Source organism: Cervus canadensis, chromosome 3 (assembly GCF_019320065.1).
Source record: "Cervus canadensis isolate Bull #8, Minnesota chromosome 3, ASM1932006v1, whole genome shotgun sequence".
Taxonomy (NCBI): domain Eukaryota; kingdom Metazoa; phylum Chordata; class Mammalia; order Artiodactyla; family Cervidae; genus Cervus; species Cervus canadensis.
In genome coordinates, this window is record NC_057388.1 from 33,938,741 (window position 1) to 33,962,207 (window position 23,467).

Here is a 23,467-nt window from a genome sequence, read left to right on the forward strand (position 1 = left end):
TTATGAAGAAAATTTCAGGTAATCTTGTCTTAATTTTAGCACTTACTTTGAATGCTGACTCCAGGTTTGGTGCAGGACCTAATATACTGGAATTCATTCATAGACCTTTACTTAGACATTTAAATTTCTACAGGTCACTGTCCAAGAGAGACTAGACTAGAATTAAGTACATCTCTTCATTGGCAGTGCATCTAAGGTAGGTGACTGCTTAGCCGCTCAGTCGTGTCCAACCCTTTCTGACCCCACACACTGTGGCCCACCAGGTTCCTCTCTCCATGGGTTTCCTAGGCAAGAATACTGGAGTGGGTTACCATTTCCTCCTCCACAGAATGTTTCTGACCCAGGGATCGAACCCAAGTCTCCTGTGTTTTTTTCTCCCATGGTCTACATTGCAGATAGATTCTTTACCTACTGAGCCACTAATATGGGTTCTGTGAAAAAAATAAGAAGAGGCAGTTGTGTTTCCCTGAATAGGCATTTGTAATTATTTACAACCATGTTGATCACATTTTAATGTGCACTGAATATAATGTTGTTGGGTTTTTTTGTTTTTTTTTTTTTGGTAGGGGGAAATGAGTCATTAGAATTTAGAGTGTTGGGCTTGTTTGTAATATCCTGATAAAACCATCTGGAATGAGCCACTTGTAAAACTCATAATGCCACACCAGTACTTATATTAACATGTTGCGTGATTCAGTAACCTATGTAATCTTTGGATCCTTTGTTAGAACTCCCTCTGAATGAGTACCAGTTAAGGAGTAATGAGTAATGGTAAAAACCAGTTACTGAGTGAAAAAAGGAAGGCAACTGAATCCTGCTTATGACAGTTTTGTGAATGAGCTGTAAAGGTACTAGCAGGAGTCAGAGATTTTATTTTTGGTTCTATACTTCACTCAGGAAAATTGTATTCTTCCTAATGTGCCAAAACATTTTGTTAATAACAGGGAAATACCTCATTGCCAGCGGGTTTGAATAGGCTCTTTTCCACATTCCTATTTTATTTCAGCAGATTGGACTGCCCTTCTTTCCATTTCTCCTCGTTCTGCCACTAAAGGAGCATGCATGCACGCACACAGACTTCATTCTCTCTTATTACTTGCCAGCTGTAAGACTGAAATGCCAAACTCTAAAATGTGTTTTTTCAAACAGCAGCAGCAGCAACATCTGGATCTATGCAGCTTTCATCTTGGCTGCTTTCCTTCTTTTCCTTTTTGGCCTTCCAGGCACCTGTGGACGTCCTGTACATGCACAATGACATCAAACCATAGTTGGAAATCCAATTCTCTTGGTATAATGAACAATGATTAGTTAGAAGCATATAAAACCACAAACTGCTAGTAATAAAGAACATGTTCAATGCATTGTAGATGCGGGGTAATGAAAACTCCACTTAAAGTTAAGTGAATTTAAAACAGTTAATGAAAGCTAGAGTCACCTGAATCATTTATTTTCAAACTTTACTATGAAATTGTTAGCTTGGATTAAAAACAAAAATGCACCTTTTGTTTAAGGGAGAAGACTCGCATAAAATATCAAACTTTGATTTGAAACTAAAAGAACTTGGGAAGGAAGCCAAAAAATTCTTCCAAATACCTCTGGCAGATTTCTTGATCATCTTGATACTTGTGCTTTTTTGATACCCGAAGGCTCCTAATGTCTGTCTTTGTCAACTCCAAGCTAAATGACTGCAAAGTAGGATTTGGAGGTTATTCAGAAAAGAAATCAATAGTTACAAACAGAAAATCGGGTCAGTAGTAGGTATTGACTGCTTGAAACTCCATTTACGTGTAAAAACCTGAGATAGAGACTTTGTTGTGTAAAACCTAGCAGTATGTGAGGCTGGCCTCTCTTTCCACGGTAGGGATTCAGTTTATATTTTCAGTGCTTTGGTTAACTACCTTCAGATATGAATGTCAAAGAGATAGATAGAAGACAAAGTCCATTCCTATACTTACTGATTCTCTGATTTAATAAAATCCAAACCATTCTTACTTCGGAGTACAAAAACAGAATCATTGTTGTTGTTAGCATGAGCTCATGGAAGAGTTGGATGAAAAGCTGTGCTTATAAAATTCTAAAATACCTAATCATTTAAGTGTGCAATGAATAAATTGAATTTCCCCTACCATGCTCCATGTACCATAGGGGGGGAAAAGCTGTGGAAAATAAGTAGTACAATCAATGACAGATGACTATTTTGGGTGGTAAAGTAAAAATAAATTTTGTAATATCCTTTCAGTGGTAAAACATATGTAAAAGGACTTAATTTTCTCCTTTTATCTCCTTACAAACTTTGACACTGTCTTTAAAATGTCTACTTATGGTACTTACCTAAACAGATGATATTCATTGGAAACACTTAAAAATAAGTAGATCTTATTATTTAATGTTTTGTTATATATTGTCTTCATTTTTTTAATTATTTCAAAATTGTGAGTCAGGTTCCCCCATTGTTCAGTAGACACACTTAAAATGTCATTTATCTCACCCATTTTCTTTATTGTTGAGATAGAGATTATTGTCATCCTTATTTCATGGATTATGCTATAAAATATTTAAGAAATTACCTAAATCATATCATAGAGGTGTTTTTCAGACTCATTTTGAATTCCCAGTTTACACAAAATTGGACTATGGAACATATATCCAAGGCATAAAATATTTATTTCTGCTTATTAGTAGCTAATGATGCCATAAAATTGAATATAACTGACCCAATGTTTCTTTTACTTGACTTACTTCTTATGAGACTCTTTTTTCACCCACATATCATACCTTTGTTCATTGTTCAGCCACCGAATGTGACCCCATGGACTGCAGCATGCCAGGCCTCCCTGTCCTTCACCATCTCCTGGAGTTTACTCAAACTCATGTCCATTGAGTCAGTGATGCTATCAAAGCATCTCATCCTCTGTCGCCCCCTTCTCCTCCTATTCTCAGTATTTCCCAGTATCAGGGTCTTCTTTTCCAATGAGTTGACTCTTTATATCAAGTGACCAAAGTATTGGAGCTTAACCATCAGTTCTCCCAATGAGTACTCAGGGTTGATTTCCTTTAGGATTGACTGGTTTGATCTCCTTGTTGTCCAAGGGATTCTCAAGAGTCTTCTTCAGCACCACAATTCAAAGGCATCTATTCTTCAGTACTTAGCCTTCTTTATGGTCCAGCTCTGACACCCATACACAACTACTGGAAAAGCCATAGCTTTGACTATAAGGACCTTGGCAGTGTGATGTCCTTGCTTTTTAACATACTGTCTAGGTTTGTCCTAGCTTTTCTTCCAAGGAGAAAGCATCTTTTAATTTCATACATTTCTTAATCATTATGATTGGTTCAAAATCTCTATAATTGAATAAGTCATATTTGGGGTTCCATCAATTAAATAAGTACAAGCCCTAAATTTGCCAGAACAATAATACCATAAAATCATTTTAGTATAGGACAGTAATTCATTTAAGGGTCACAAAGGACTCATGTGAAGACATAAACAGAGAAATACAAATACATGACTTAACATAACTTTTGGAATTGTAAACTGTATTCTCTTATTTTTCACTAAAGCATATTATGTATCATTGACAGTAATGATTGTTTTTAGATAAATATAGGGTGATAGTATATTTTATAGGGGTTTGGTAAACAAAATCATGGTCCCATGTTATTTCAGATTTTCATTATTGTTCACTTGAACTATTACAATAGTTGCCTGACCTGATGGCAGCTTCTTTCCTTGGTTTCTCAGAAAATATGCTTCCTAAAATTCTGCTACATATAGCTTTCTCAACTCTTTGCCATGGAAACCCCTCAAAATTAATATTTTGCCTACTTATTTCATTAAAATGTTTTCTGAAGAACAAAGCTAGATGTAATTCCTTGAACATTTCATCTTTTACTGCCTCCATGTCTGTATACTTATTATAACCTCGCCTGGAATGTCCTCCTTGAGTCTGACCCTGCGTAGCTACATCCCCCTGTGCCTGGCACAGTCTGATTGAAAAATCCCAGGTTAAAATTACTTCCTCCAAGTAATCTGTGAGCCTGAGTTGGAATTATTCACCCTATACTACCTCTGTATCTTTCCTTTAGTCTTGTTTTTCCTACTCTTCTCTCTAATGAATTTACATTTTCCCTCCTATGGGATTTTGAGTTTCTTTAGGGTGGAAATCACATGCTATATACTCGGGTATCCTGTGTCTAGTAGAGTGCCTACATGCTTAGTAAATTTCATTGGATGAACAAAAAAAGTGAATGGGTTAAAATGAAGAAAAGTCTGTTCAATAAAGGGTGTTTTTGCTGTTTATAAACTTGCCATAGATTGTTGAAATAGATCAGCTATAATCAATTGATTCAGTGTGGATGAAGATATATCTCATTAGAGAAAAAAAACACCTTCAAAGATTTTATGTAGAGCAAGTAATGTTTCATCTTTTACAAAGACAGAAACTTTCCATGTATAAAAGCTTCTTATTCTGAAAATTACCATCCATTTCCTCTCTCTCTCCTTCTTCCCCACTATGATTTCTCCTTTCTCTCTCTTTTTCCAAGAGCTAAACATTTATTATAGACCAGAAACGTCTCTAGAACATGGTGTTAAAGGGGTCATTAATGTTTATTTATGGTTACCCAACTCTCTTGTGACAGTGTAAATGAGTTTTTGAAGTGTAAAGATGGGGACACTAAAATATTTTCCACATAGACTGCCATAAAAAATAACTGGCTTCTATTATTTCCAGTCCTTATGCGTTTGACTCTTTTCTGATTCTCTGAGTAATTTTCCTAAAGATTATATTGGCCCTTTTATTTCTTTATAATTAAAAAAAACACTTATTTGTACAAAGGGAATTATATGGAATCCAAAAAAGCAGACTATTTAAACATAAATAGAACCCCCCATAAATTAAAGATTTAATTCATAAAAGTCAAAACTTTAATCTGCCAACCATCATCCCAACAAATTAGAAAATACTATAAATAACCTTTATGCTTTATTTATTTTGTAGCAAATGCATACAAATATTATGTGGTTGCCATTAATCCAATATTGAATTTTATCACAGGCTAAAGGACCTTGCAAAAAGGAAAACAGCCCTGAGTGCTATCCATTCATCAAAAGGGTCTTGTACCATAGCTGCTTTTCTGTATTGGAGTTTGCAGTATGTGCATGCTTTTAGGCTTGAAATTTGTGATTAAATGCTACATTCTTACATTAGCTAGCAGAGTGAAAGTTACGAAACTGGGACTAGTTGGAAACAATGCTGCTTTGAAAAGATAAACTCATATCTATAAAATGATAGTTCGAAGGTACAAATAGTAATTTCATAGATTTTTAAAAGGTCTCTTTATAGAATTATTCTAAACTTAACAGGATTCAAGAATATTTTTACATAATCTTATGCTATCACTGTTAGGAATTATACATGTTCTTTGATACTACACTGAATATATGTGAACAATCCTAGTATGAGTCTTGGCATATTTGAGAGTTCAGTATTTCCCAGCTCCTTTTGCCTGCCTGCATTTCTTTCTCCCTTCTCTTTCTCTCTCCTTTTCTCCCCCTACTCATCACAACCACCACCTTCAAAGGAAGTCTTCCCCGATTGTTCCAGTTAAAACTGACCACTTGCTTCCTAACTGCCATTGAACATACCTACCAGATTAGAATTAAGTTATGTTATGAATTTTATCTTGAAAGATCTTTGCTAATTCTCTTATATATAAATTTTCACCTCCCTGGAAATAATGTAAATTGATCAGGGATCATTTCGTTGGCAGATCTTGCACATTTCAGATTATCGTACTTAAGTGAGCCTATCACAGCCTCCAAAAGTATTTTAAGAACAAACATAAAACATTTAACAGACACATATCACCGATAAATCCTGTTTTTTCACAATTTTTACACAGTAAAAATTAATTACTTCATATTTATAGCAACCATAGTGTGACCATCGGTTTTACCTATATATCTCAACCTGAAATAAGTCCAAAGTAAAATAATTAAAAACATTTTATTTCTTTATAGTTTTAAAACACTTTAAATTAACTTATAATATATAATTTTTAATTATAAATTGGCCAATTTTGAATTTAGCCATAAAGTTTTGTTTAGCCATTACCTCTATGAATGCTCTTACATAGGTAATAAACATCTCTCCTCTGAACTAATGAAAAGCCATTTAAATGATCTCCATGCTTGCATAGGAGCTCCAACCTCCTCTACTCTGCTAAGGTGCCAGAGTCCTCTTAAGACATGCCAGATCATATCACTCCTTTGCTCAAAATCTTCCAATTACTGGCAAAGCTCCCATGGCCTGTTGAGTCCTTCAAAGTTAACAAGGCTCTTTATGTTCAAGCTCGCTCATACCTTTCTGATTTCACGCTCCACCATGTCCCTCTCAGGCCACTGCAACCACACAGGTCTCCCTGCTGTTTCTAAATGCTTTGCCTATACCCTTTGAATCTCGATACCTTAGATTCTTCTTTTAGATATCCTTGGCTGACTTTCTCCCTTAATTCAGATCTCTATGCAAATGTGACCTCATTAGAGAAATTTTCCACCTAAAATAACACCTCTTACCACCCTTTCTCTCTTTTACTCTACTTTGGCAGTTTGTTGTTTTTAAATATTACTTAATTTACTTATTCATTTATTTATTATCCCTCTCCTTTCCCTAGAATTCATGTTTCATTAGGGCAAGGACTTTCCTTGTCCATTGCCTTGACTCCAAATTCTAGTACTGTGCCTGCCCCATAGTTGACATAAACTATTTGTTTTAAAATATGTATATAATATATGCATACTATATGATATGTATATGTGTATACACTTGTATATTCTTCTTTGTTGTAGCTGTGTATGACTATTATGAAAATAAAGAGAAATATAAATGATTGCATATAAACCATTTATTATATTAGCTATGATACCCCTTTCATTTTCTGTATTATGCAGTGAATATCTTTTTCCTTTCCACTCAAATATAAACTCTTTCAATGAAGAGTTATATTGACTTACTGTTAGTGTTACCTACAAAACTCAGTACATGCCTTACACATTTTATCAAAAAATATTGTCTATTTAATGTTGAAACCATTATTTTAAAATTATTTTTGTGGTTGAGAATTGTTTACTTTATTGAAGTAGAGTTGATTCTTAGTGCTGTGTTTATTTCTACTGTACAACAAAGTGATCAGTTATGCTATATATATATATACATCTCCTTTTACATATTCTTTTCAATTTTGGTTTATCACAGGATATTGGATATAGCTCCTTGTGCTGTACAGTAGGATCTTATTGTTTATCCATTCTATATTTAACAGTTTACATCTGCTGATCCCAAACTCCCCATTCCTCCCTCTCTCATATTCCCTTACCCTTGGCAACCTCAAGTTTGTTCTCTATGTCTGTGAGTCTGTTTCTGTTTTGTAGATAAGCTCATTTGTGTCATATTTAGATGTGTGGTTTATGATTATAATGTACTCAGGGATTTTGTGACTCTTCTTACCATTTTCACTGGTGTTGCAGTCTATTTAGCTAGACATGATTTTGATGTGTAGAGTTGTCCCCCGTTCTCCATGATTTCCCTCTCCAGGTTTTCAACTGCAGTCAACTGCTGCCCAAAAAATATTAAATGAAATATATCAGAAGTAGACAATTCATTAAACTACCTGCCATTCTGAGAAGCATGATGAAATCTTGTGCTGTCCTGCTCCATCCCTGTGTTCATCATATCCTATCCCTTGGTCACTTAGTAGCCCCCTCCATTCACTGCTGAGATATGACGGTGCTTGTGTTCAAGTAACCCTTATTTTACTTAATAATGTCCCCCAAAGCACAAGGATAGTGATGCTGGCAATTCAGATATGCCAAAGGGAAGCTTTCAAGTGTTTCCTTTTTATGAAAAGGTGAAAACTCAGCTTTAGTTGAAAGAAATAAAATCATATGCCAAAGTTGATAAGATCTACAGTGAGTTTTCTGTATATGAAATTGTGAAGAAGGAAAAAAAAATTGTGCTAATTTTTCTGTCCCACCTCAAACTGCAAAAATAATGTCCACAGTCATGATAACTGCTTAAGTTAGATGAAAAAGGAATTAAATTGTACAAGAAAGTTCAAGAGAGAGAAAGAACACATTCAAATAACTTTTATTTCAGTTTATTGCTGTGATTGTTCTATTTTATTATAATCTTAATACCTCACTGTACCTCATTTATAAATTAAAGCTTATCATATACATGTATAGGAAAATATATAGGATATATAAGTTTTGCTACTATCCACTGCTTCAAGCATCCCCTGGGGGTCTTGGAGTATATCCCCTGAAAATAAAGGGGAACTACTGCATTTCATTTTTTTTAAGAATAGAGGATGTTTTTAAAACAAACACTTCATAATAAATTTCAGTCACTTTGAAAAAATGAATTCAGAAACTATTTTGAAATTTTTGTTAAAGATTTTTTAAAATTACATATTTTGTTATTTAAAATTCATATTTGGTAAAGTATCAATATGATGACAGTATATATATATAATCATCATTTTGCTATTTATCTATCAGCCAAAAACAGCATTTGCTTTGTTTCAACCATATGTTCTTTTCTTTTTGCTGTACAACAATCTTGTTTTTGTTCATTCATTGGAGCTGGCAGATAGCTATAAGGGTTTGAATTCCAAAGTCAATTCAGCATTAACTTTATATCCGTGACCAATGTCAAATCTGAACTCTATCTAATAGAAATATTGAGTAATCTCATGTTAATCTTCTCTGGGTACCAGCTCTGACTAGCACTAATGAACAAAGTTTGATTGGAAACTCTAGTAGATTACTATCAGCCTATAGTGTTTACTTTTTAAGAAACCACCCTATGGATTTATCCCACCCACCTAAGTCTGGCTGCTGCATTCAACAGTATTCAAAAAGTTCTTCATACACCCTCTAATTAAAGAAATCCTTGACTCATGGTGCCAGGAATATAAGTGGGTTCAACTCCCCCACTGGTAAATACCAGTTCTTCAGATAATTTTTTATTTATTTACACATTTTGACATTGTTTTATCTGTTTTCACAACAGTTAGAAAAGGTAATTCATAATTTAAGACTTTAAAACAATTTACTTTTAACTGCATTTTTAACAGCTAAAATGTATTTACTCTCTGGAAAGGGAATAAACAGACTTATGCATGATTTTAAAGTCACATTTAAAATAAAAATATTTGACATAAAAATTTTTATTGTGCAGATGTTGTGTTATAGCAAAGAAAAATGCATAGGATATTGCTTTTTTGTCTGTAATAATACCAAAGAAATTAAATGTTGAATTAAAGAATGAAATTCTTAGCCTGTGTTGCATAAACCTTGAATGATGGTAATCAACCATGATGCGTGACTAAGGCACACATCTGTCTATATGATTTATGACAGAATATAATCAGAAAATAAGCTCTCCACTTTTTAAGGGACTATAGTTCATTGTTAGAAAGGATCATGTTTAGCATGGAAGTATTTTTCATTTATATTCTTTCTTTAAGGTTCTTTCCATATTTTTCCTTTAAATTTACTCTTTTTTCATTCATTGCAGACTGCAAGTACCCCATTGTGAACTTCCACTCAGGAAATGACATAATTTCTTCTCATCAGAGAATTGTTTTCTTTTTAAGAAGTGAATAGTACTTATGTTCTGCTTTAGCAGGAGGTGGTCTGTCTGTCATACTTGGCATGTTTGATTATGTAGTGATTAGTGCCAGAAGAGCATATAGATTAAGAGCCTCACTAAAATGAATCTTAGCAAACTTTCCAACCATACCACAGTGAACTGTATCTTCTGAAGAGGAAATCATCCTCCCTTCAAAATTCATGCCTTTGATTGACATAAATATTACAGTACAGAGAAAAATGCACAGTTAATTTAATGTCACTCTATTAGTAGCTGATCTTCAGAAACTATGAAGAGTCTTAGCCTTGTTGTTAATACTTATTATTTCTCATGCATTTAATTATATTCAATATTTGATGATATTTGTTTAAAGATTCATTTAATCTTTATTACAACCCAATAGGAAGTGTACTACCGTTTCCTTCACATTATGGATTAGGAAAACGAGACTAGAGTTGTCGTCACTTGCCTAGGTTTATGCAGTGAGTAAAGTGCTGGTTTCAAGTTTCCACACCAGTGTGACTCTGTGGACTCAGCCTGAGTGTCAGGGATGAAGCCCCTCTTCTCAAATGTAATCTTAAGGAAGCCTCTACTGAGGTAAAACGTGACTTATATGCTTTTTCACTTTTTAAAACCCCCAAATACTTTTGTGGTATCTTTCTTAAAATGTGTATATTTTTCTTGAATATAATTGAAATACAAATGATAATGACAGTGGTTTTCTGATGGTCATTTGCTTTACAAATGCTAACTCATTTATCATCACAACACTACTAGGTAGATAGTATTACTGTTCACATTTTACATAGGAACAAACTAAGGTCACACATTTAGTTACTTACAGAGCAATAATTTGAACACAGGCAGTCTGATTCCCAGAACATGTATCTTAAAAGTGATAATGTTATTATTGCTGGATTGTATTGTGAAGAAAGACGGTGCTTTACTTAGATCTGGAACGCTTTTATAAAGTAGTATCCTGATATTTTAATTTCAGTGATAACTATATCCCATCTTGTTTCAAAAATCATGTAAATGTAACTCAGGAAAAATAATTAGCAAGAAGATACAATAAAGAGCACATTTACTAATCAGTGGATAGATATTTATTGAATTAAATATGTAATGATATGATTAAGATAACCATGACATAAAAATAAAGATTATGAGATGAAACTAGTTTTATTAATTAGAATCAGCTTTAAAAACTGTTTTCCTCCATTAATTATAACCAAACCACTTGGTTTTATCTAAATAAACTGGAATTTAGGAAAATGATAGTAATCACAATTGTTATTGCACTAAGAGTCCTATTTTCTAAAGTCAACAATGAAGAATAAAATTTAGCTAAATACATATTTGACTAATATTAGGTAACTCACCAGTATTAGTGGCCACTATGTATTTAGCACGCTTGTAGTGCTGATACTTTCATATAAGTCTTATCTTTTAATGTTCACAATAATCTTGAATGACAATCATAGCCATACTCATTTTGTGGAAGAAGAAAATAGAGGCATAAATAAACAAGTAAACTGCACTAGGGGAGCACAGCAAGTAAACTAGAGAAGTCTATCTCATTTCAAATCTCCTACTTTATTATTACATGGTTTCATCCTTTATAATAACACTCACAGTTAAGCAGTTATACATGGTTTAGCTTTTTACTATGAAATATAATGGTTTTGTGCTCAGGTCTTAGTTTATAAAAGTAACTCAGTGACAACAAGGAGCAGTCAATGCCACTGAATGAAAAGTTTAATGGTACCCAGGTTCTCGAGAATGACAGGCGTGCCACACCACACAGGGCCAGAGGAAGAACACCACGTTTTGGTCATGAGGTAGAAACAGGAGAGAGGGAGGCAGCCTTTAATGGAGTTTTTACAGGAAAGGCAATATTTAAGAGTAAGCCCTTTAGAATTGGCTAATTTGCATAAATTTTAATGACTTTGAGCTTTAGGGAGAGTTCCAAGTTGTCTGGTATCTGGCTGGCTTTGGGTTCATTTGAGTGAAAGTCACTCAGTCGTGTCCAATTCTTTGAAACCCCGTGGACTATAGAGACCATGGAATTCCCTAGGCCAGAATACTGGAAAGAGTAACCATTCATTGCCTTCTCCAAGGGATCGAGCCCAGGTCTCCCACATTGCAAGCAGATTCTGTACCAGCTGACCCACAAGGGAAGCCCTGGGTTCATTTAGAGCAAGGAAACACTGGCTTGATTTCTGAGAGTTAAGAAGGTAAGTGGGAGTGTGGTCTTGGATCTGCTGGTCTGCCATGAAAAGTGTGTTCCAGGCTTCTGTCCACCATTCCCAGGAATTAGCTAGTTCTGGGAGATCAGTCTCTCTTTGGGTCTGTAAGACTCTCAAGAGATGTCAAAACATCTTAAGTTAACAGAAAAAAGATAAATAAAGTGTTGCTCTTTAGTTGCTAAGTCTTGTCCAACTCTTTTGAGACCCCATGGACTGTAGCCTGCCAGGCTCCTCTGTCCATGGGATTTCCCAGGCAAGAATACTGGAGTGGGTTGCCATTTTCTCTTCCAGGGGATCTTCCCAACCCAGAGATCGAACCCACAACTCCTGCTTACATTGGTAGTGGGTTCTTTACCACTGAGCCACATACCCAAAAAAAAAAGAAATCATATCCAATTTACTATTATGAGCTTTCCTTTTATGAAGAAAGTGACTTAATAAAGTCCCTAAGCTGATTATTGCTGCAAATAAAACATATTTCCTTTAAATTTTTTATAAATAATTTGGTATATCCAACTACATGCATTTAATAATATAAGTAACTGATGCTAGCAATATGAAATTTGTAATTGTGCTATCAATAGGAAATACCTTTGATTGGTTTAATATAACTACAGCAATTCTTCTTGGAAGAAATTCCTACTAAAACTTAGGAACTTTTTTTTAGTATACTGAAAGGAGAATATTATTTTTACTATACACAGACAAACTACAAACTCTATAGATAGCAGACAAAGCAGTAATACATCATAATTCTTAGAGACAATGAATCATTTTCTGATAGGAGCAAGAGAATTTAATTGTATGTCTCCTATTAAATATCGTTAGGACTAATGGTATAATAACCACTACCAAGTGGTCTTGATATGGGGTTGGAGTATTAGTGATTCTATCATCAATATAATAGTATGAGTCCAGGAAAGAAGAAAGAGAATAGAAATGGGAATGATGTCAGACATAGTAACAAGTTGTTTAGTTGAGATCTTTGCTACCACCTGGGCTCTTAATTTGGGTTCACGTGCAAGAGATTTACTATTTTCATTTCTCTGGCAGCCTCTTGGACTCTGTGAACTGCTTCAAGTAATGATGTTTTTAGTTCAGAAAATAAAGTATATAGCATTACAAGGAAAAACAATTATATGGAGAAACTTATAAGAATATTGAAAAGAACAATTTTTTATTTAGTTCATTTCAGTTCAGTCACTCAGTTGTATCCAACTCTTTGCAACCCCATGAACCAAAGCACACCAGGCCTTCCTGTCCATCACTAACTCCCAGAGTTTACTCAAACTCATATCCATTTAGTTGGTGATACCATCCAAGCATCTCATCCTCTGTTGTCCCCTTCTCCTGCCTTCAATCTTTCCCAGATTCAGGGTCTTTTCAAATGAACCAGTTGTTCGCATCAGGTGGCCAAAGTATTGGAGTTTCAGCTTCAGCATCAGTCCTTCCAATGAGTATTCAGGACTGATTTCCTTTAGGATTGACTGGTTGGATCTCCTTGCAGGGACACTCAAGAGGCTTCTCCAACACCACAGTTCAAAAATATTAGTTTTTTGGTGCTCAGCTTTCTTTACAGTCCAACTCTCACATCTATGCTGGATCACTACGGGAAAAACCATAGCCTTGACTAGACGGACATTTGTTGACAAAGTGATGTCTCTGCTTTCTAATGTGCTGTCTAGGTTGGGTCATAACTTTACTTCCAAGGAGTAAGTGTCTTTTAATATCATGGCTTCAGTCACCATCTACAGTGATTTTGGAACCCAAAAAATAAAATCTGTTACTGTTTCCACTGTTTCCCTATTTGTTTGCCATGAGGTGATGAGACCAGGTGCCATGATCTTAGTTTTCTGAATGTTGAGCTTTAGGCCAACTTTTTCACCCTCCTCTTTCACTTTCATCAAGAGGCTCTTTAGTTCTTCTTCACTTTCTGCCATAAGGGTGGTGTCATTGCATATCTGAGGTTGCTGATATTTCTCCTGGCAATCTTGATTCCAGTTTGTGTTTCATCCAGTCCAGCAGTTCTCATGATGTACTCTGCATATAAGTTAAATAAGCAGGGTGACAATACACAGCCTTGACGTACTCCTTTCCTGATTTGGAAACAGTCTGTTGTTCCATGTCCAGTTTTAACTTCTGCTTCCTAACCTGCATACAGATTTCTCAAGAGGCAGGTCAGGTGGTCTGGTTTTCCCGTTTCTTTAAAAATTCTCCACAGTTTTGGTGATCCACACAGTCAAAGTCTTTGGCATAGTCAATAAAGCAGAAATAGATGTTTTCTGGAACTTGCTTGCCTTTTCGATAATCCAACTGATGTTGGCAATTTGATCTCTGGTTCCTCTGCTTTTTCTAAATCCAGCTTGAACATCTGGAAGTTCACAGTTCACGTACTGTTGAAGACTGGCTTGGAGAATTTTGAGCATTACCTTGCTAGCATGTGAGATGAGTGCAACTGTGCAGTAGTTTGAGCATTCTTTAGCATTACCTTTTTTTGGAATTGGAATGAAAATTGACCTTTATCAGTTCTGTGGCCACTGCTGAGGTTTCCAAATTTGCTGGCATATTGAGTGCAACACTTTCATAACATCATCTTTTAGGATTTGAGATAGCTCAATTGGAATTCCATCACGTCCACTAGCTTTGTTCTAGAGATGCTTCCTAAGACCCACTTGACTTCACATTCCAGGATGTCTGGCTCTAGGCTGATGATCATACCATTGTGATTATCTGGGTCATGAAGATCTTTTTTGTATAGTTCTTCTGTGTATTCTTGCCACCTCTTCTTAATATCTTCTGCTTCTGTTAGGTCCATGCCATTTCTGTCCTTTATTATGCCCATCTTTGCATGAAAATTTCCCTTAGTAGGTCTGATTTTCTTCAAGAGATCTGTAGTCTTTCCCATTCTATTGTTTTCCTCTATTTCTTTGCACTGATCACTGAGGAAGGCTTTCTTATCTCTCCTTGCTATTGTTTGGAACTCTAATTTAGTAATGCTTGCCATTTTAAATTTAAGCATTTTAAATTTATCCTCTTCTTTAGAAGAGGATATAGTGGAATTTTGGAACACCACCAAAATTAGAAAGAGATGATCAGTATAAGTGACACTGTAAGATTTCTGGAAGAAATGTGATTTGAAAATATCTGATCCATTTTGGTGGTGTAGTTACAGCTCCCCAGGCGGCTCAGACAGTAAAGTATCTGCCTGAATTGCGGGCGACCTGGGTTTGATTCCTGGGTCAGGAAGATTCCCTGGAGAAGAAAATGACAACCCACTCCAGTATTCTTACCTGGAGAATCCCATGGACAGAGGAGCCTGGCAGGCTACAATCCATGGGATCACAAAGAGTAGGATATGGCTGAGACAAACACTTTCACTTTACTTATAATCAGTAAGACCACTGTGCTTTATTATGTACCTTCATAAAAAATGAACAAGAAGCTAAATATCAGTTAAAAATTAGTAAATCATTTTTTTCCCAATCCAAGTTCATTAATCACCTGAATTTTATACTAGGTTCTAGGTGGTCTTTGAGTCCTTGGTTAAGAAAAGTTGGGGTTCTTAGTAATTTCTTTTCATGAGGTTAAAGAAATGGTTATATCAATGAAGTATGTCTTTGACACCATCTGCTTCTTTATTTGCTGTCCCCTTCTAGCTCATTGTGCCCCACTTATCCTCAGAAAAACTATTAGGTGCGTTTTGTTTTTGTTTTACAAAAATTGCCAGACAAGTCACCAGGATCTAACATCACATGAGCTGAACTATGTGCATTTTTCTATCCTTTCATCTCCCCCTTTCCCACAAAATACCCCAGCTGAAATATTGATGCTAAAATCCACAAGGCCAAAGAACTGAGTCTTTGTACTCAGTTTTATAGTCTAATATCAGTTATGTCACTGATTATCCATGTTCATCGAGCTTTCTGTCTTTCAAGTTTTGTTCCTATAAGGTGAATTTAAAATATCTGACCCTAGTGTTCACAGAATTAAAATAGCTAGCTAATTGTCCCAAAGTCCTTGAACAGAATTTGTTTTATACTAAATGCCCAGTAACAGGAGCTACTGTTATCCTGATCTCTGATGTGTAATAAATTGCAATACTAATCAGAATCTATGTGGTAGATGAGGAGAATTGAAATCCCTTCAAATTAGGGTTAATGTTTTACTCAACCTTGTTTATTTGCATTATCTGATGAGTGTGTAACATCTGTAATAATCTTTTACATAATATATTTAAAGAAATGCATTCCCAAGACCATGCCTAAAAGTATAGTAACTTCTGAGTGGCTACATTTCAAGCAAGTTTGGTGGAAATATATCCTGTCATTCACACATAGGTAGGATAAAGTAGCTATATAAAATATGTTATTGAATAATGCAATGGTACATAGAAATTATGTTATGCCAGCTGACCAACTTCTTCTCTTTTATGTATCTTATTGGATACAAAAATAAACAAATCATTTATTCACACAATAAATGCTAAGGACAGAACTTTGAACAATTTCCTTATTTAAACTATGTTTCAAAATTGTGATGTCATTTTTTTCTTAACCATAAGTTGTTATCATTTTGGTTTAACTGTCTAATAGCTAAAGAAAGAATAGGACTAAATATTTTTAAAACCCATAGTTCTATTTTTAAAGCTGTCAATGCTGAAAAACATATCAATTTCATACTAAATGCCCAAAAATTACCTATCTATTCTAATGAATGGGAAAAGAAAGCTCATATGTGACCTAAAAGTCATTTGATGAATGACTTATTTTGCATATTTTGTCATTCATGCTTTGCATATTTTACTGCATAAAAATGTAGTGAATATCTCTAGATCAATAAATTTCAAGAAACAAATATATCCTTTTAAATGATATTTGTTTTGAAGCTTATTTAGCAAGTAGGCATTTCTAATACAATTCTATAGTTTCAGGACTTCCTGAAGTAGTTGCATTTCCATGAAGTTTGTCCCAAGAAATTCTGTCCACCAGAGTAAAGATATTTCAGTTAAATAATTTATTGGCAACTCAGCGACCATAATAACTGATGAAATATGTTGAGACAAGGAGTAGTCAAGTATAGTGAATGTGAAATGTACTGTGAATTTTAGAATAGGAAGAGCATATGCCAAGAAAAATGAAGAATAATACCTATAAAATAGTAAGGTTATATTTGCCTTTATATATTTAAACTGAAGAAATAGTGATATTTAGATAAAGACAAATTTTATTAAAATAGAAGTTAAAACTAAAAGAGCAAAAATAAGCTCTATTACCAAAAAAAAAAAAAAAAACAGTGTCGGTCTATTACCTTTAACATCGAGATGGGGTGAGAAGCAAAAATAAATGAATTGTGATAACAGTATGTGTCAGTGAATATATAATACTATGGCTAACTATCATGTAGCCCATATTTAATTTTCTATACACAGCAATCTTATCTCTAGAAAATCATGATGAAACTAAGGAAATTAAATGAAGAGAAAGAAGCAATAGTGCATTCTTAAGTTTACTGTTTTAACAATCACCATTGGTGACCCAATTTTGTTTTGTCTTTTTCCCTTCCAGGGAAAGTATCTATACATTACTTCCACAAGTTTTGTATAAAAGTCCCTCAAGGCTACATGTGACTAATGCTTCTTTGGGACAAATGTAGCCCGAGGGATGGAAAGAGTTTTTAAGGTCCAGAAGCTGACTCTCACATTAATATGGAGAAGTGTCTTATTAGGATGATGGGTTCCTACTAATAGTAGAACTTCCTAATGTGTGAAAAAAATTTTTTTTTTTGCTGGTATCATGAGCTTTGTGCTGGGTGTACTGGTTTATTTGGAGCCCGTTACTTGTGAAAGCTTCACCTTTTCCATTTTTAGAAAATGTGAGGCAGCAAAATGGTTTTTGACAAACTGCAGATCCTGCAGAGTTTAATCAGCTTGATTGTAGGCACCGTATGCCTCTCCTTGTCCCTTCTTTTATTTGACTACTGGCAGTTTGAGAAATTTTTCCTTCTACTGGATTATAGTTTTAAAAGAAAGTAAAAGAATGTGATTCCTGAAAACAAAGCAAAACAAAAAATTGCTTTATCGAAAATCATCAGCAAACAATAGGAAAAGATTCACAGGAGCTCCGAAATGGTAACTTATTTTCTGTCTCTCAATGTTTCCAAGTATAGTTTTTAATTTATGGACTTAGAACAGCTCTTTTATCTTTTTAAGGACCGAGATGATACAGTTGTAATATACTCTGTGTGATGCAAAAACAAAGGGGTTTTTGTATGTAAGGTAGTTGGTAGATTTTTTAGTTTGTGTACCTGTATTCTTTATGTTACTAAATAAGTCTTTTTCCATGTTTGGCTTAAATTATTATAATTTGAAATTATTGACTGACTTGCTTCCTACAAGTTTCTTTGCATCAGTGGTTAATTTTGGTTTTAATTTCATTACAGTGATACTGAAAGTTAAGAATAGTACATAGAACTTAAGGGACTGTGGTCTTTTTAGTTCAAATAATTTTATCTTAGTTAATTCCTTTCAAATGGAAGTGAAAACTATGCAAGAAAATGGCTTAAAAATGATTTGTATGAAAACAGGGAATACTTTTAAAACAAATAACAAAAGAAAATATATAAAGTTAAAGGAAAAGGACCTCCAATTACAAAAATGAAAATAAAAAAATTAGTAACACAAAAATAGCTGAAATAGAATAACCCCAACAGCTTTAACCAATAAATCTATTTAAACTTGAATAATCAGAATATTGAGTAAATTCATATTCAAAAATCACTAGCTTCAAAATGGCTCGATGTCATAAGATATAGGTATCAAAGTAAGCTATTTGAATATAATTAAAGTAAGTTTTTATATAAAATTTTTGAAAGAATTCTTAACCCTAAACCTGAAATATTAGTTAAATATATTATTGTTGACAATAATATGTTGTTGTTTTTTTTCATTGTTGTTTGGTTGTTTTAAGTATTATTGGTTTATATTAAAGACGAAATTTGAGAAAAACTTTATAGTCACCAAAGATTGCTTACTTAATTGTTTAAGGAGATAAACTATGACAAGACTGGTTTTAACAGAGGCAGTTTAGTTGAATTCTTACTGTTTATTTCCATCTATGATTTGATGACAATAATCATAACTGGTATTTTAAAAACAGAGGTCAAAATTGTATCTATTATTATTGTGTCAATCATTGAAGGAGAGTAGAAAGTATCTAGACTTTCATTTCTTGAGGTCTTTCTTTACTGGGCAATGTCTTCAGTGTGGCATCATTAATATATCAAGTTCTTCAAAAGTTAAAAATATCCAGTGGAGAATACTTCATGCTCTTTTCAGCCTAATAGGCTACATTTGCATATTTTACCAGTTTACTGAGCTGACAAATTGACTGATTAAAGTGATATATTTTAAAATTTCAACTTGATACAAAGCTTTGAAGTCTTCTGCAGTTTTATTTTGGTAAAGTTGATTCCCCATTTGGAAATGCATGACTTACCAATCCAATACCACCAGCTAGAACAATTACTAGAAAATTATTAACAACAAACCAAAACTTCTCCAGATAATGATATTTTCAGTTAGTTTACTATTTGCTTATTGTCCATAATTCTACAGCACTGTGAAAGATTTATTATGAGATTAAAACAAGTCAACTGCTTTCTCTTTTACTGTTAGAACATTTATTTCTTCTTTTTATACTCAGGGAAAATCAGCTTTTACTCTGAATAATGGCTCTCTGACAAAGTCTTATCTTCCAGTCCGCTGGAATTCCTGCTGTCCTAAGGCAGACAGGGCATAAAGTGAATTCTTTCTGAAGCAGGCATTGCGTGGCTGAGCAAAACTGACTATTGTCTCTGACATGTTTTCTCTACACCTTTTGATTCTGGGCACTTTCTGTTGTATTGTTCAGTCAGTGAGGCAACCCTGAATTGTGCTCTGGTAACAGATGATCTCAACATCTAGGTGGCTATATAATTTAAAAGAAAAATTAGTTTGCGCATTACTACCTGTCATATGCCCATCATGGGACAGTTTAGGCTCAGCTTCATTATTCTAAAATAAGGAAGCAGGCCCTGTCTGAGACATACTCATCTCATAGCAGAAGGAAAAGGACAATGGCAGAACCATGAGCTGTGTTTTAAAGCTATTGCACAAGTGTGGCACATAGTAGTTATTGTCACATGTCATTGTACAAAGCAAGTTATTCGACTACATATAAAGTCAGTGGTCCTTGAAGTCTAATCCTCCTACAGGGACTGGCGCAGCTGAGAGCAGCAGCTCATAGAGGGACAGGAACACAACCTACCAAAGTCTGGGCACATATATTCATGTTCCTCTCTTACATGCACAAAAGGCCTCTCTAATCCCAGTGTCAAAGTCGGGAACCACATGATGGCACAGATGAGGATCTTAATCTGGAGAATCCTAATTCTGAAATTCTAACTAAAAAGGATCGTTTATATAGTCTTTCCCTCCCCCTTCACCCAGGAGCACACACATACATTTCTAATACACTGCGGTGGAACAGCAGAACACTTAAACAGAAAAGGGGAGAAGTCAGACACGGAGCAGTCACAAGGAGATGAGGCGAGCCTGAATGACAGTGGGCATGCCCCTCTCCTGGTGACGGGAGTGCTCCCTGAGAGCCTCCTGGTTTGATGCCTCCTTGAGGTTGTCCACCCTGTCATCTCCGCAGCTCTTAGCTCTGCCTCTGGCAGATCTTTTCCAGTACTCTGCCGGCTCGGCATTATCTGAGGAGGGATTGTGGAATACCCACCTTGCAGGCCAAGCTCCTTTCTTGGCCTGGTTTTTCTGCCAGTAGAAATTTGGTAGGCCTAAAGTTTCTTTTAAATCTTGAATACTCACAGTCTCTTTTATTCCAGGCTGATGGTTCTTTTGGCAGTATAACTTTCTCAAAACATAGCAGGCTTTTTACTTACATAATTTAATTTTATTCACTATCATGTATGAATAGCTACAACCATGATATTCCATCTAAACTCTGGTACCTTGAACTTATTGGGCTTATAGAAGACTTGTATCCTTTTTTATTCTGTTTTCTCTGAGTCATTCTATCCTGCGGAAAGTATTAATGGCTGTTATGATAAATAACAATACCTGTCTTGATTAGAGGCCATGACCAGTTGTAGTTACTTCAAAAAAAAGTTTGTACCCGTAATTTTTGTAGCTATGTTTAAGAAATAATAGAAAGATTAAAAGTTTTCTACGGAATCATATATATTCAGGATAAATAATTTTATATTTAGACTAGGTGATCACATACAGTCAGATGGAGATAGGAATTCCAAAAATTTTGGTGGTACTAAGCACTTGGATTATTTAAAGTTTAATTAAAACATTTCAAAATATGTACAAATCAGCTAAGGGTTCTCCATGGAAAGTGTGTGTATGTATGTGAGTAAATGCACATGCTTGCCTATGCACATGTGTTTTGCATGCTAAGTTGCTCCAGTCGCATCCAACTCTTTGCAACCCTATGGACCACAACCCACCAGGCTCCTCTGACCATGAGATTTTCCAGGCAAGAATACTGGAGTGGGTTACTGTGCTCTCCTCCAAGAAATCTTCCCAACCCAGGGATTGAAACAACATCTCTTATGTCTCCTGCATTGGCAGGTAGCTTTCTTTACCACTAGCACCATTTAGGAAGCCCATGTGTTGGACATATGTGTTATATATAATAATGTTTATTTTATAAAGTATATATTAATGTAAATAATATATATATATTAGGAGATATGTATATATGAATAAAAGTTTACAAGATAGAATTAATAACATGAGTAAACCAAGGCATTTAAGCTGCAGGCGATTAGTTTTATAATAGTTCATAGAATTTCTGTTTACTTTATTAGGGCAAAATTGTTTCCAGTGTAATTTTTTAAACACCTTTAAGAATTATCTATTTCCCCTGGGGCTCTCTTCATGACCTTTTAATGACCTAAAACTGCCCCAAGAAATTTGTCCAGGCTGATTTAAAGTCTCCTGAAAAGACAAAAAGAAGTTTATTTAAAGAAACAATTATTCTGAAGGATATTAAGCCAAGGATAGGGACAAATGCTCTAATTTTCTATACTTTGTAATCTCATTGAAAAAAATGTTAAAAATGGTAAAATTTTAAGCTTCAGGTTTTAATTCTAAATGTGAGATCATCAATGACACTTTGGGGTTTAGAAATTGCTTAGTTAGAGGATACATGGCATGTAATTGTTTTGATCAAATTATATATATATATATTCAGCTAGTGTAAGCCTAGATAATACGGGCCTATTTTAGGTCCACTGAAGCCCTACATGTCATTTCTTTGGTTTGGTTACTTCACTCCATAGAATTTCAAATATATTAATTCTACCTTTGTTCCACATTCAGCATCTGGTTTTTAATTTAAAAAATTAAGGAGTCTTTATAAATGTGTCCTTTCATTTCATTATCATTTTCTGTGGTTTTTTCCCAACAATTATTATGCATATTTAGAGGTACTAGCAGAGTAAAAGAATCTTAACTATTTTAAAAGTTTTCAATTTAACAATTAATAAGGCTTTAAGAATTGATGCTTTTGATCTGTGGTGTTGAAGACTCTTAAGAGTCCCTTGGACTGCAAGGAGATCCAACCAGTCCATCCTAAAGGAGATCAGTCCTGGGTGTTCATTGGAAAGAATGATGCTGAAGCTGAAACTACAATACTTTGACCACCTGATACAAAGAGCTGACTCATTTGGAAAGACTCTGATGCTGGGAAAGTTTGAGGGCAGGAGGAGAAGGAGATGACAGAGAATGAGATGGTTGGATGGCATCACTGACTCAATGAACATGGGTTTGGGTAGACTCCAGGAGTTGGAGATGGACAGGGAGGCCTGGTGTGCTGCTGTTCATGGGGTCACAAAGAATAGGACATGACTGAGTGACTGAACTGGACTGAACTGAAGGTTAAATTTAACAGAAATCTACTTAAATATTTTTAATTTCTGATTTGCATCTTTTTTCATGTTATAAAAGCCATTATATTTTTACAACTTAGTCTGGGAACTTGAAAAATGTATGTGTCTTCCCTGAACAGTTTGCATATTTTCTAATGATATAACAACCCCAGATGTGCAAATTCTAAATCTTGACTATATGTTTTTAATCCTCTGTTCATAGGCTTGGAGCTCTGAACACTCACGTAGTCTGACTTAGATTCTTACCTCTGTGTTTCCTAAACACATGTGACCATCATTATATTTTTTATACTGGACTACATCATTAACTTAGTTGTCTGAATTTTTTAGTAAAATAAAAGAAGGGAGATAGGAACACATAGTCTTTCGTTGACTCAAACATATACATTCATTCAAATATTTACATTCACTTAAAATACATATTTACTTTATATATTTGTATATATATATACAAATATATATATTTGAATGCTCCTCTCTACCAGATATTGTTCTTTTCACTGAGGATTTAGTGGCAAATAAAAAGCAAGTCCTTCCCCAGAAGTTACATTTTAGCTTGCATGCCTAACTTAATTTTACACCTAAAACATTGTCTGACAAATTGCA

The 23,467-nt window shown here is 34.6% G+C and overlaps 1 protein-coding gene across 6 annotated transcripts in view; it reads left to right on the forward strand.

Moving 5' to 3' along the window:
* The window catches only part of SEMA3A (semaphorin 3A), a 506,842-nt gene that overhangs the window by 138,936 nt on the left and 344,439 nt on the right, over window positions 1-23,467 (forward strand). For 2 of the 6 annotated variants that reach the window (XM_043462900.1, XM_043462898.1), the window contains exon 2: window positions 5,058-5,114. The exons of the other annotated variants lie outside the window; for them this stretch is intronic. The gene's annotated coding sequence lies outside the window, so the exon portion shown is untranslated. The remainder of the gene's footprint in view (window positions 1-5,057; window positions 5,115-23,467) is intronic. 6 annotated transcript variants of the gene reach the window in all.